The sequence below is a fragment of the Amblyomma maculatum genome, chromosome 2 (assembly GCF_055883805.1).
Source record: "Amblyomma maculatum isolate TAMU_Amacu chromosome 2, ASM5588380v1, whole genome shotgun sequence".
Lineage (NCBI taxonomy): Eukaryota > Metazoa > Arthropoda > Arachnida > Ixodida > Ixodidae > Amblyomma > Amblyomma maculatum.
Genome location: NC_139345.1, coordinates 69,190,239 through 69,203,768, shown reverse-complemented (window position 1 = coordinate 69,203,768; position 13,530 = coordinate 69,190,239).

Sequence of the window (13,530 nt, the reverse complement as noted above, 5' to 3'; positions counted from 1 at the left end):
AAATAAATACATAGTAACCATCAGCTGCAATGAATGGAGGCCGTAATTTGGCTATTGACCGTTTTGCGAAAACCATGCGGAGAGCATTACTCATGCAGGTCTGCTAATATGCATATGCAGTGTGTTGTAGCGGCATATGCCACGTGGGGACCCAAGCAATATGAAGCAGAAGCCGGGCGTGATCGATGAGACGATCGTGACGGGACACCGCCGGCCACGTCCCCGAGGATTTTTCCCCACGGCTTGCGGTCGCTGCCTCAGTCTCCAGTTTTTGACAACACCCAGTAGCAATCTTTACCACGCATCGGACCTGGTGAACAGGCGATCTTTGTAAAGAAAGCCCCATTGGGCTATTAGAAGCGAGCTTCGCCTTGACTATGTCCCAGGTCACGCATGCATCGTAATCAAGGCCACCAGCTGCGCTGTTCCACAGTTGTCCTCCGCTGCGATATGGTGCTCTAGAAAAGGTACGCCGCGCTGGTCTCCACCGCAGCGCCGACTAGTGACATCACGTGTCTCGTTATGCAGCCTTACTGGACATGCGCAAACCTTTAGTGGGTCACCCATTGACTCTTCAGGTACGTGGTGCTCGCCACAAATAGGAAGAGGAGGGTAGCAACCAGAGGGGTAAACCGCGGCGAGGAGGTTGTGCTGCACTCGCGTATCGCATGATGGTACTCTTATTAATTATTTTTCCTTTACTCGCACAAAATAACCTAAAAAGTAGACATATAAAGCATAAACAAATTATAATGTAAGTTTTTTAATTTTTTTTTTTTTTTTTTTTATTGCGAAAGCAATACTAGGCCAGGTCTAACCGCTCGTCGCTGTGAGCCCTGTCCGTGGCCGTGGCCCTGTCCATGTCCGTGGTCCCCGAGCCGGTGCTGCGCCTAACAGAAGAGGAAGAGGAGGAACAAGAAGAAGAACAACAAGAAGAACAAGAACGCTCGGTCACCCGAAGATCATGCTTTCGCTTTCGGGGGGCAATTGCTAAATATTCCTGCTGATAACATCAAAACTTAGCATGCGAAAATAATACGCCGGAACGGACACTTAACCCTAGAGTAATACGCAAGGAAAATGCTATAACATACAGCAGAAAAATCTAATAGAAAAGCGTGCACTGCAAAGAAAGCCAGCGTTACAGTGGAACGCGACCAGCCGTAAGCCATAGTCACGCGGAAATTTCTATATATGGCATCATGGCGAGTAATGTCGAGCAACTTCTGTCGAAATGTGTCGCGATTAGTTAAAGAAACGATAAAGTTAAGAATATCCTTCATAAGTGATACAGCCCCAGGCAGTGGAGATGTATTCAATGCTCGACTAGTACCACTAATGCGAGTGAAACGTTGTTGACTATGTAGCCGCCGGGATGTTCTTGAAGGAGCACTGAGTGGATGGGGACACGTGACGGTGCTGCACACATATCTACGAAGTAAACAAAGACTAGAGACTGAACGACGGATATGTAATTATTCAACGCCAAGGTCACATTTTGTTTGTGTTATGCTTTCGCTGCGATCATAGGTTTTCGTTACGAACCTTTCAGCAGCATTCTGGATGGCTTCAATCATATCAGACATGCAATGCCGATGAGGGCGACAAACACATGACGCAAACTTGGGTTGGGGACGTACAAAGTTTAAGTAAGCCAAATTGCGCACTTTAAAATGTGAAGTATGCAAATTTTGCATAACTATTCAAGAGTTTTATAAGACAGCGTAGACCGTTGTGACGTGGGAAGGAAGACCAGATGAAGTTTGCTGCGAGACAAACGCCAAAATATTTGTACGTTAAAGCACTGGTACCCCTGGTGTTGTTAAGCTCGTAATACAAGCAAGTATTACGTCGCTTACAGGTCAATGGCGCTATCTGGAACTTAGGTACATTTAAAATTATGTGCCATTTGTTAAACCATTGGGTGATGATGATGTCAAGGTTCCTTTAAAGAGCGAGGTGGTCATCTGGAGTGATGATAGGGCAGAACAAAACGCAGTCATCCGCAAAACGTCTGATGTAAGATGACATGTTCATACGCAAATCATTGATATCTATAATAAATTCATGAACATGAAACACTACTCTGAAGCGCGCCTGATGTGACATAACTAAGCGATGATGAAGTGTTGTTGAAAATGGTGGACAGTTAGTTAGCGAAGGGACAAAAAGTTGCGGAGCCATGATAATGCTAGTGAATCTACCTGGACAGCAGAAAGCCACTCGGGACCGATGACAGCTACAAGATCAAATGCTTTTGAAGAAATAAAAAGTAGGGAATCAGTTTGAAGGTTAACGTCCACATTAAAGTCCAAGCAAATTGAAGTAATTGCGTTTCATGTATAAAAAGGTTCCTGAGACCCATGGTGATTTGTAAAAAGAAAAAAAAATATTGGCCTCCAAACGGCAGTAAATGTTAGAGGTAATTATGTGCTCGAGTCGTTACAGCAGATGCAAGTTGGATGATATTAATCAGGTGGGAATCCGGCTTTATGTATTGGAATAATAACCTTGGCAATCTTCCAACAAGCTGGTAGCTGCCCAGAGAAAGGTGAATGTTTAGAGATTAGACAAGGATGCTAGACTGATTGAGTTGAGCATTTGCATTTTTCAAAACGTAGCGCGAAAAACCGAAGACAAAAAAGGCAGAAACACGACACGAACACTTTTCAGACTGAAGTTTTATTGGAAGGGTTAACGGTATATATACTGTGGAAAAAGGAAACATAAATAAGATGAAAGAAACGAGATGAAGTGACAAAAGAACTAGCATAAAAGCAAGTCTGAAAAACGCATAAAACACATCCAGCGCTACTTAACTTATTTGAGGTTGGGTGTCCCCATCCTATTTTGCTGGAACATTTTAATCAATCGAGATAAGCAATCTCATTTTTTGTCAAGTTGATGGATGCGTCACTCACACTCTTCTCACCATCCTTTCATGATATAGAGTGCCTGAATGGTTTTCTTTGCACGCCGATAATGTGCTTTGCTAAGTGCAACAGACTTATCGAAAAAGGAGTGGGATTTACTTTTTTCGCAATATTTCGACAAAACCCCCTCTCGAAGCAGCTTGCACATGTGACTATTTTACACCTCTCGTTTAGCATTTTAGTGCACCGCCCTCAAAGTTCCCTCAGACATATCCGACGGTTGACGAGGGTATCTCAAGACTGACTTTACGTCAACCTGCACGCAATTGTCGCCAGAGTCAGGTCAGAGACAATTCATTGCAAATGTGATCTGTGCAGATTACTCGGTCGAGACGAGGACTGTGGCAATTTCTGATCAATTATTTGTTGTTTTTAAGGCGAAAGCCTTTAATGCTTCATCGTCGTCAAAAGGAGCTATCGGCAGAGGCTGTCGGCAGAGGGTGTCACACTTTCGAGGGAGACGGTTAGAAATAAATAAATAAACCTTGTCTCCCCCGGGAATCTAAACTCCATTCCTTGAATCCCCAGTCGAGCGCTTTACCAACTGCGCCATGCCCCGGAACATGAAAAGTTCATCATATTTCTCCTTGTCTACCGTAAGGATAGCGAAATTCCGCGAGTGAAAGATACATCGCCTTTAATTTCCTGAAAACGAATTATAGAACGCCGGTGAACTTTGATGCGTTCAATGGAATGCTGGTTGTGTTCGACAAGGGGCGCGCCACTTACCGTCACGAGTGGTCATGACGTCACCAGGCGATTTATGGACAGACGACGCTTACCCCGCCGGGCGTCCGACCCGGGCGTCCGTGCAGCGCCTTTCATTTGGGGCTTCCTCAAACGCCGCACCCCACAGCAAACAGAAGCAGACCCAGATGTCTAGGAGGCGTCAGTCCAGCAAGCATCAGCGGCATTTCAAATTGATTGACAGGATAGATAAGGCGCAGTCGCAATTCTCCACGGACACATGTACCACGCCGTAAAGGAAGGAAGGAAGATGGGAGTGAAAGAAGAGAGGGAGATATAGGTGCCGTAGTGGAGGGCTACAATCCATCGTGCTATAATGGATTTCGCCTCGATGGATTGAAGCCCTCCACTACGGCACCTCTATCTCCCTCACCCCCATCGTGCTATAATGGATTTTGCCTCGCCCCGCCGGGGTGGCGCAGTGGCAAGACGCCCGACTACTGTGCCGGAGTTCCCGGGTTCGAACCCGACCTCAGCGGCTGCGTTTCGATGGAGGCGAAACGAAGTGGCTTCCGTGTGCTGTGCGATGTCAGCGCACGTTAAAGATCCCCAGGTGGTCGAAATTACTCCGTAGCCCTCCACTACGGCTCCTCTTTCTCTCTTGCCACTTTAACTCCCACCTTCCTCCCTTCCCTTACGGCGCGGTTCAGGTGTCCACAGAGCAAGTGTGACAGATACTGCGCCTTTCTCTTCCTATGAACCAACCAACCAGCCATTTCGCCTCCTCGCACTTCAGTGGTCCAAAGTACTTTCTAAAATATTTTGCCGTTGCAATGCTGTCATAAGCCGCTATATTAGTTACAAAATGTGAGGTTTATAGATTGATACTTACACTAATTGCTCATTGTGCCAATACTGAGACATCGGCGTTGCCTTCCACCTTTCTACCGCACTGTTCCAATTCCAGCACGACCCATGCGTTCACGGCTGCCCTCAACAGTTGGACGAAACATTTTCCACATGTTTAGACGCCCCTGAGTAGCAAATATTCCTTCTATGAAGTTAAGCAACACTTTCGAGAAGGAATTGTGTGACTACGGTGGGTTTTACTGCTCCCAAAGAATTCTTAGAATTCCCAAAATAGTCAAGGATCTCTCTGGCCTGACGACGACCTTGGCGAACAACCACGGCAAAGCGATAAGCTTTCCAAGCTGCACTTCTGAGGTCGTCTTCTTCGTGACCTTGATCTCCTCTGAAAGAATTGCATAAAACCTTAAAAGTGTTAACAGCATATACAAGCGAACGCATTTGTAGGAGGTTACAAGTTTTCTCTAGTTGCTGGCTCCTTGACCATCTTGTATAGAGGCAAAAAACCCGAAACTTTAAATGGAGGGATAATCAATGCAGTGACTACGTGTTGAATGCCCAGAACGCCTATATTGCCCATGGAAAAGGGTCAGTTTCCTTACTGAGTAGCTTCGAAAGCGCTGTTATATTTTTTACGCTCTCGTCCGCACGCTTATTTAACGTGCTTTATTAAGGTGCGTTGAAGAATTGTTGGATCTTACCTTCTCTGGCAAGATTTTGTTACTGCTATGTAATTTAACCGTGAACATCTGGTCTATTTTTGCGACAGTAAAAGCACATCTGCAGCGTTAAACGCAAAATGTTAAACGAATATCTGTTATCTCTGCTGTCTGTTACCATCAGCCAGAAAGAGGTGGCGGAAGCACTGCAAGCTTTGTAACAGTTAAACAGGCGTTGTCTATTTTTATTTTGTCTAAAAAAAAATAGCGTTTTCAAAAAACTGTACTAAATATTGTGGCTTTAAATACATATAGCAAATTACAATTTTCCACAAGTTCATGGTTGATGTGAAATTGCGTGGTACCCCTCATGTAAAGCAGCAAATAATAAAAGGGTGACAGCAATTTTACAATAGCTGAGCGGTTTGAAATGCACAATATTACACTCGATTACCTTGATTCGAATTGGTATGCTAACAGTGTAATGATAGGACACACTGGAGATAAACGTGGCATTGGGAAGGTTGGATGATATCGGAGAATCGACGCAGTCCAAGAAAATTAGTCAATAGCCGTCCCTCCCCTGTTCGTGCATGCGCACACAATGGTAACAATTCGCTTTATGGTGCACACATTTTGTTTTTGCAGTATCGCTTCGGAGTTATTGCCCACTGCTTTTGATTTATGTGTGTTTTATTTGATAGCAGCGGTAAAATCACCATTATATAAATAATAAGATAGACGACTTTCACAAATTTCCAGTAAACGTTTCAAGACGCTCGCACTCAAAGCCAGCCCCTTAATTAGCTTAGCAGTCTTTCAAAGAACATCTGCTTAGCAATCTTCCGAAGACAGCGCGGCTAATGCACCTGACAGGAAAAAAAATTAAGGTGACCCTTAAACTCCGCCTTTAAAGGTATGACACTCTGTCGTCTCTCGTCTGCGGCCCCATTGCGGATGCTCTTTCGCGTACATGCAGTCGACTATTCGTTTATTCAAATCCCTTAATTTGTGTCACTGCGATTTTAAACATTCTAGTTACCATGCAGTCGCACGATGCCACATTGCCTGTAATACAACCCGACATAGATATAAAACCGTGCTATGGCCAAATCTCAAGAACGTGTTACTGCCTAGACGTGAGCCTAGGAGCGTGCGACTCGAGTTACAAGGGTGCCAGATGGTTGGGTTTTCATCTCACCTTTCCCTCTCAAAGCAGTTAGCCAAGCTGGAAACTCCAGTTCATTTTGCCGTGTTACCCGGTCTCGTGACTACACACAGTCCGAAGGCCATTGAGTGACGGGCCAAGTCGCCTACGGAACTACCACCTGCCAGGAGCATGCTCTTAATTTTGAATCGAAAGCTTCACTACGCCGTATATCAGCCAAGGTCAATCTGACAGGCTGCTTGACCTTCAAAAAGCCAGAGGTCACAGCGTGGTTGTCACAGGAAACCGGATGAAAGAGAAAGAATCGCAACCAAAATTAACAACTCGTAACCATTAGTGGTACCAATGTATTCAAGCGCGTCATAGGCGGAGGCAGCGCCAGAAAACGAGCAGTAGTTACCGTGTTTGATGTGAAGTGCTTCGGTAAGCCTGGAGCGGATCTGGTGGAAGCTGGTTGCCTTGAATAGCAAATTCATGCCTGTGTGTTTTATGTTCTGCAAACGACTGAGCCATCCCAGAGAAGCAGCTGGGGGTCACCGCAAAAATGCATTGTCAGAATATTTTCACAGTGCTAAAAAGAAAAAAAAAAAAAGAGCCGTAATGATGGCGCCTGTGCCCCTCGTTGGACGCAGGCGCTGCTAATGTACACGACTTAGAGGACACGCAGACTATAATGCTACATAGTAACGTCGTTAGGTACTGGACTGTGTGCGACCAGAACTGTGCAGAGCATTAGCTTCCCTCCAAATTTAGATATTTAATGAAGAAATAGTTTCTCGGGTGCTGTAAGTGTGTCCTGTTATACCGGGGGAAAATACCTAAAAATGTAACGACCGCTTGCGTAACGAAAGATAATGGTAATTCTAGAAAAGAGAGAGGACTTACGGAAGAACTGAACAGCAACATTTTGCAAGCATACATCCCAGCCTAATATATACCTTCGCTATACTGCTGTAGCGGTTATTTCTGAACCGCATGAAACGGATGTAATTCTGCCACTTTTTATGCGTGGTACACACTAAACTAGAACCATATACCTTTTAATTATTCTCTTCAGTGATTTCACATTTTGCCTTTTAAAGGGCAAAAACAGAGACTTTCCTTCTGGATAGATGACGGCAGTTCAGTTCAGTTCAGTCGTTCAGTCGTGTCCGACTCTTCGTGACCCTATTGACCATGTCACGCCACGCTTTCCGGTCTCTCACTATCTTCCTAACATCACATAACTTCATCTGCAGTGCCTCGAGGATGCCATCTAACCATCGCGTTCGCTGCCTACCCCTTCTCCGGCAACCCTCAACCTTTCCCAACATCAAATCTTTCTCCAGCGACTCCTCTCTTCTCATCAGATGACCAAAGTAGCTGAGCTTTAACTTTAGAATTTGACCCTCCAATGAGCAGTCAGGGTTTATGGTCGACAATATTGACTGATTTGATCTTCTGGCAGTCCAAGGAACTCTCAAGAGTCTTCGCCAGCACCACAATTCAAACGCGTCAATTCTTCGGCGGTCAGCCTTTTTCACAGTCCAACTCTCGCATCCATACATCACAACTGGAAAGACCATAGCACGAGTTATACGGATCTTGGTTGGCAGACTAATGTCTCTGCTCTTTACTAGGCGGTCAAGGCTAACCATTGCTCTCTTTCCCAGAAGCAGGCGTCTCCTAATTTCATGGCTGCAGTCTCCTTCCGAGGTAATCTTGGAGCCCAAGAAGAGAAAATCTGTCACTGCTTCCACTTCTTGTCCCTTGATGCTCCAGGACTTGATAGGGCAAGACGCCATGATCTTTGTCTTTTTAATGTTCAGTTTAAGCCCAAACTTCTCACTCTCTTCTTGTACGCGCATCAGAAGTCTCTTGAGTTCCGCTTCACTTTCTGCAATTAAAGTGGTATCATCCGCATATCTAAGGTTGTTGATACGTTTTCCAGCAATCTTCACTCCAGCTGAAGACTCGTCCAGACCGGCCTTCCTCATGATGCACTCTGCATATAGGTTAAATAGGCAGGGCGACAGTATGCAGCCTTGCCTCACTCCTTTCTCAATCGGAAACCAATCAGTAAGACCATGCCCAGTTCTGACTGTGGCCTCTTGCCCTTCATACAGGTTCCTGAGGAGACAGATGAGGTGAATTGGAACTCCCATCTCTTGGAGAGCTTGCCACAATCTGCTGTGATCTACGCAGTCAAACGCTTTCGCATAATCAATAAAGCAGAAGTAGATGGGTTTCTGGAACTCTCTTGCTTTTTCCATGATCCAGCGAAGGTTGGCAACTTGGTCTCTAGTTCCTCTGCCCTTGCGAAACCCAGCTTGCACGTCCGGAAGCTCCCGATCCACATACTGCTGCAGCCTACCTTGGAGGATTTTCAACATCAGATGACGTCAGATGACGGCACTCTGACAAAAAAAATGTCACTTTCACCGAAAGGGGATCTTTCACGAGATAGAAGAAAACAATACTTAAACGCAGGTAGCTATTAATGGCTTATATCTGCGGGCTTGTAAGCCCACTAACGATATTTACGTCTTCAAATCTGACAACCTGCTAATCACGAATTACAGATTTAGTTTAGCTTATTTGTAGGGTAAACGTCCCAAAGCGACTCAGGCTATGAGAGACGCCTTAGTGGAGGGATTCGGAAATTTCGACCTTCTGGGGATAATTTAACGTGCCCAGACATGGCACATTTTACGGGCTTCTTGCTTTTACCTTCATTTAAAAGCGGCCACCGCGGCCGGGATTTGATCAGATGTGCTTGGGTTCAGCAGTCAGCGCCCTAATCACTGAGCGACCGGGGCCGGACGGCTAAATATTCAGATCATTACTGTCCATTTAATGCAATGTTCTGAAATTAATCATTCAGTATTAGCGAATAGCGATCTGTCCCATCAGTAGCCTGATTTTCGATCAGGACTTCCCATTATTATAATTCCTGCATGAAGTAGCTTATAGCACTAAGTAATCAAGTTCAGTTCGATGCCAACGTCCTGCGCGGCTCGAAAAGCAGCCGACGCGGTAAGCAACAAAAACTCCAAACTGACTGTATTTTTGTTTCTCCCATAAAAAGGAATGAACTGCATGGTATCTGATTATCAGCAGTTAGAACTCCAAACCGTCATATTTATTAGTAAGATCTGTTTTAAATTTATGGTCACGCCAGGGGTGCCTCGAATCTCGGTGCTAGAGCCACTATTATCTGTAATATATCCTAACGACATCTCTCAATCCACCACAATTGCACCAGTGAAAGTACGTCAGTACGCAAATGACGTCGTTCTCTACCCTAGCATGAGTATTCTGAAGGATCTTCACGTGCTCAGCGACGTCTTTTCATTTTTTTTCAGACTGGAGCAGCACGTGGAAGGTGAACATCAATTTAGACCAACTCTGCCAAATGACATTTAGAAAAAAAAATCAGCCTCTCATATTCACCTATTCAGGAATACATGTACTGTATGACTTGCATTTCCTAATTCAAATGCCTTAGCGTTACTTTCACAGCTTCGTTTAGCTGGCACAATACCCTCAACGTTGTCGGCTCTACAGTGCTGCGTATTTTAGAAAGCAATTTATAAAACTGTTCTAAACAGTACCCGTTAACAACCTGCGTCTGCAATGCGGCCACCTGTTTTCACAGGCGGTATAGCCGAATTAGAATCTGTTTTAAGAGAACCTGCCAGGCTTGTTTACAGCAGTTACGACCGCAGATTTACAACGCGGTCTCTTGCGTTCACTTCAATTACGGTGCAAACTGTTGTAGGAATTGGGTCGAATAACATTCATGCATCTACTGCTCGAGTTACCTGGCAGACTCACCCATCGAACATAATTTCTTTGCCGTTATCCTTAAATTGCTTTATCTTGCATTTTTTTCCTTGCGTCTGAATTATCGAAAACTTCAAAGGGCGTTCATTCCTGACTCATAAGTTTGAGAAAGAACTGCCTAACAATAACATCTAACATTGTTTTATGAACGCGCTCTCAACCACACCCTCGCTACTCCTCTAACAAAAAGCGCAGATGTATTTGTATGTAAAATAAATAAACCTATAAAGAAAAACTATGCACTTGGCACGAACTGCGTAGCATAAATTGCGGTAGAGCAAATGATTTCTTCTCTGAGACCTTATTTGCATTGGCCGTTGGCTTTCTTCGCACTACAAATAACAATGTTTCGATTACGGACTCCCAACGTCTGCGAGCAGCAGGGATGCAGACATCCTTTTCAAACCCTCTTGGGAAACCCTACTAAGAGCAACAAAATAAAAGGCACACATAAATTATATGCCAGAAGAATTTAGTGTCTGAAAGGGCAATAAATACTGTCGTCTAATAACTTTCTGCGGCAATCGATTGCGTGGCAATAATGGTCTGAAGAGCTTGTAATCGCGAAAAGTTATGGCACAGTTCGCATGGCTATCCAAAGTGATGCTCGGAGTGTGATGCTCGGAAGTGATGAAGTGATGCTCGGAAGTGATAAAGTGATGCTCGGAAACTTCTAAGCCAACGTAACCCGGTCAAACCCGAAGCTAGCGGCCGAAGCCTGTCCTGGCTAAATATATTGTCAACTGAAGTTTGCGTGGTTGGTATAGCTTGATGTCTTTTCTGATTCCAATAGACTGTGCGATATTCGCGCGAGCCCAGTAATGGAGTTACGCATAAACGTCAATTAAGACACGTGCATGCGCCCCAGGTGTCCGAGTGAGATGAACAATCCCCGTTGCAAAGTAATTGCACTCCGAAGAGACAATGTATCCTTCATCCTTCATCGAGGTGAGTTACTTTCCATCGTCTTCGAGAAATTTCGGCCGGACAGCGCCCCGACGTGTGGAGTACGGAGCGCCTTCTCAGGGTCCCCAAATGCTTCTAAAGCTCCCCGTCCTCAAAAGTGTCGCCGCGAGCGGTATATATATACACCCTTCGTCCTTGCAGCGGCAGCAGCAGCAGTTGCAGCCAACTCGAGCACGCGCAGCCCTGCAGGCCTTGCTCGGCGCCTATCTGGAATGGGCGCGCTTGGCGAGCGTGAAACAGCGCGTGCTCGGGCGGGTGCCCATATACGCTGCTAGGATAAAACCTTTGTTTGTAGATGTTTTTTCCCTCCCCTGAATTTCAACACAGCCTTGCACAGGCGCGAGGCAACAGGAGGGCTTGGTTCGGGAATTGCTCAAGGAGAGACCGACCGGCAGGCTCGTTAATTACGGCCGCCAGCAGTGGTCATTCATGGGGACAAGTGGCGGCGCAGCCGCGCGCATTCCGAAGCCCGCGATGGTGGCTACCGCGGCGGGGCTTAGTGATTAATCCCTCGCGAGCGAACACACGCACGCACGTGCACATACACGCACGCACGAACGTACACGCACAGTTGCGGCTGTAGGCGTCAGAATAAGGCCCCAACCTGGCCGCCGGGTCGCCCCGGGGAGTCTCGAAGTAACGGCAACTCGATAAGCGGGAAGCTGCTTAACCCTGCCCCGCCCGCCAGAGCCATTACCGCCGCAGCCGCAGCCACAAGCCCAACGTTAGGGCAACCCTTGAAATTCCCTCCTACACCTTTCCGAAGCCGTTTCTTGATAATCGTTTATTTTATTTTTAGTGCAGGTGACTAATAACGCGATCGCGTTAAAGATCCTGCTTTCAAGCAAACACGACGTCGATCGGCGATGGTATTGGTGATGTCGATATCAGCGTCGTGACTGACTCATGAGCGAAAAATCAAGGGCATATTTCCTATAGGCAGTTTACAGAGCCGGGCACATTTTGGTCATGGGATTGCTTGACGTCATGACACCACATGGCGTCATGACTGTCGCTAGACCACGTGACATGACCCAGTTGGTGGGAGCTGCTAGATCGGATAGCTCCTTTGAGAAGGATGATAACGGGATGGGAACGTAACCCCCTGGACCTTTCGTCCCGAATCAGACACGCTATATCTATAGGACACGCAGGCGCATCACGTTTGTACGGTTTGGTTAAAGCTTGGTTTTTCAGCTATGTCGGATGGTCTTACACTCATTAGGTTAGCCTATGATTTCCTGCGGATGGTCACACCTCCCCCCCCCCCCCCCCCCCCCAATGCTTGCAAAAGTAAAAGTTAACATGAAATATTAGCGTTTGGACGTGTAACAGAGTCCATGAACGCGAACCAGAATGCCCAAGAACAGGTTGAAAACGGAAGCCATTAATACTGTTACGTCATGTCCTTAATAGCGCAGCTCAAACGCTTATCCAATATTTTCTGTAATAAAGAACGTCCCTGCCTGCGGAAGAATATTTTATTATGCGTGCGATTCGCTCAAACCCACGCTTATGCACGCTTTAGGTTAACGTGGCAAATTTTAAGCGGTAAAATCTTAAATCCTTTTGCGGGCTTCACTCTTAAAAGAGGATCATATTACCCAAAGATCTCTGTAAACTACAGGAGATGCTTGTTGCTGATCTGAGGGCGGTAAAAAATTCATAAAATTCAAAAATAAAGAGAGCACAGGTGAAGAGAAGGAGCAGGCGACGACACGTAGGCTTTAATTTGTTATACTCTGTTCTATCTTTTATTTCAAACTGTCTGATGTACCTTCTCCACGTCAATGCGCTGTGATGTTCATCCATTAGCAGAGACGTGGCGCAGAGCCTTTGGGATTACGTTAGGCGTATTTAGAGCGCGTCAGAGCTCAGTGAACGAAAGCTCCTCGCATTGCGAGAGCTGCTAAATGCGGCCGCCGTGACCGGGCATACAAGAATGCGTGGGCTATGCAACCAGAAAAGTCAACGAACCTTTCTAGTCGGTCACAAAAAGAAAAAAAAAAGAAAAAAAAAGAACGTAATGAGAGACAGAGCTATATTCTGCGATCAGAAGCTATAATTTATTTATATATTTATTTTATTTGCTAAAGACTGGCGGCTTCATTGCAAATCCTAATAAATAAAATAAAAGCGTAAATATAAATGAAGAGAACGTTACGAGAGGCCTTTGACGCATTATACGTGCCTTTTAGCTTAGTCATGCATACATTGATCAGAGCCAACTTGCATACATGCAATGCTTCGTGATGCTTGATCCACACAGCTCCTCAGACCTGATAGACGCTTATCGCACTAAGCTCCCAGGCGGACATTTCATGTGAGCGAAAAGTCAAAGAAGCTCACTTCTTCAATCGTCAAAAAAAAAAAAAAAAAAAAAAAAAACAGGAAATTCCGTGAATAAAAAATTTTGGAAGGTATC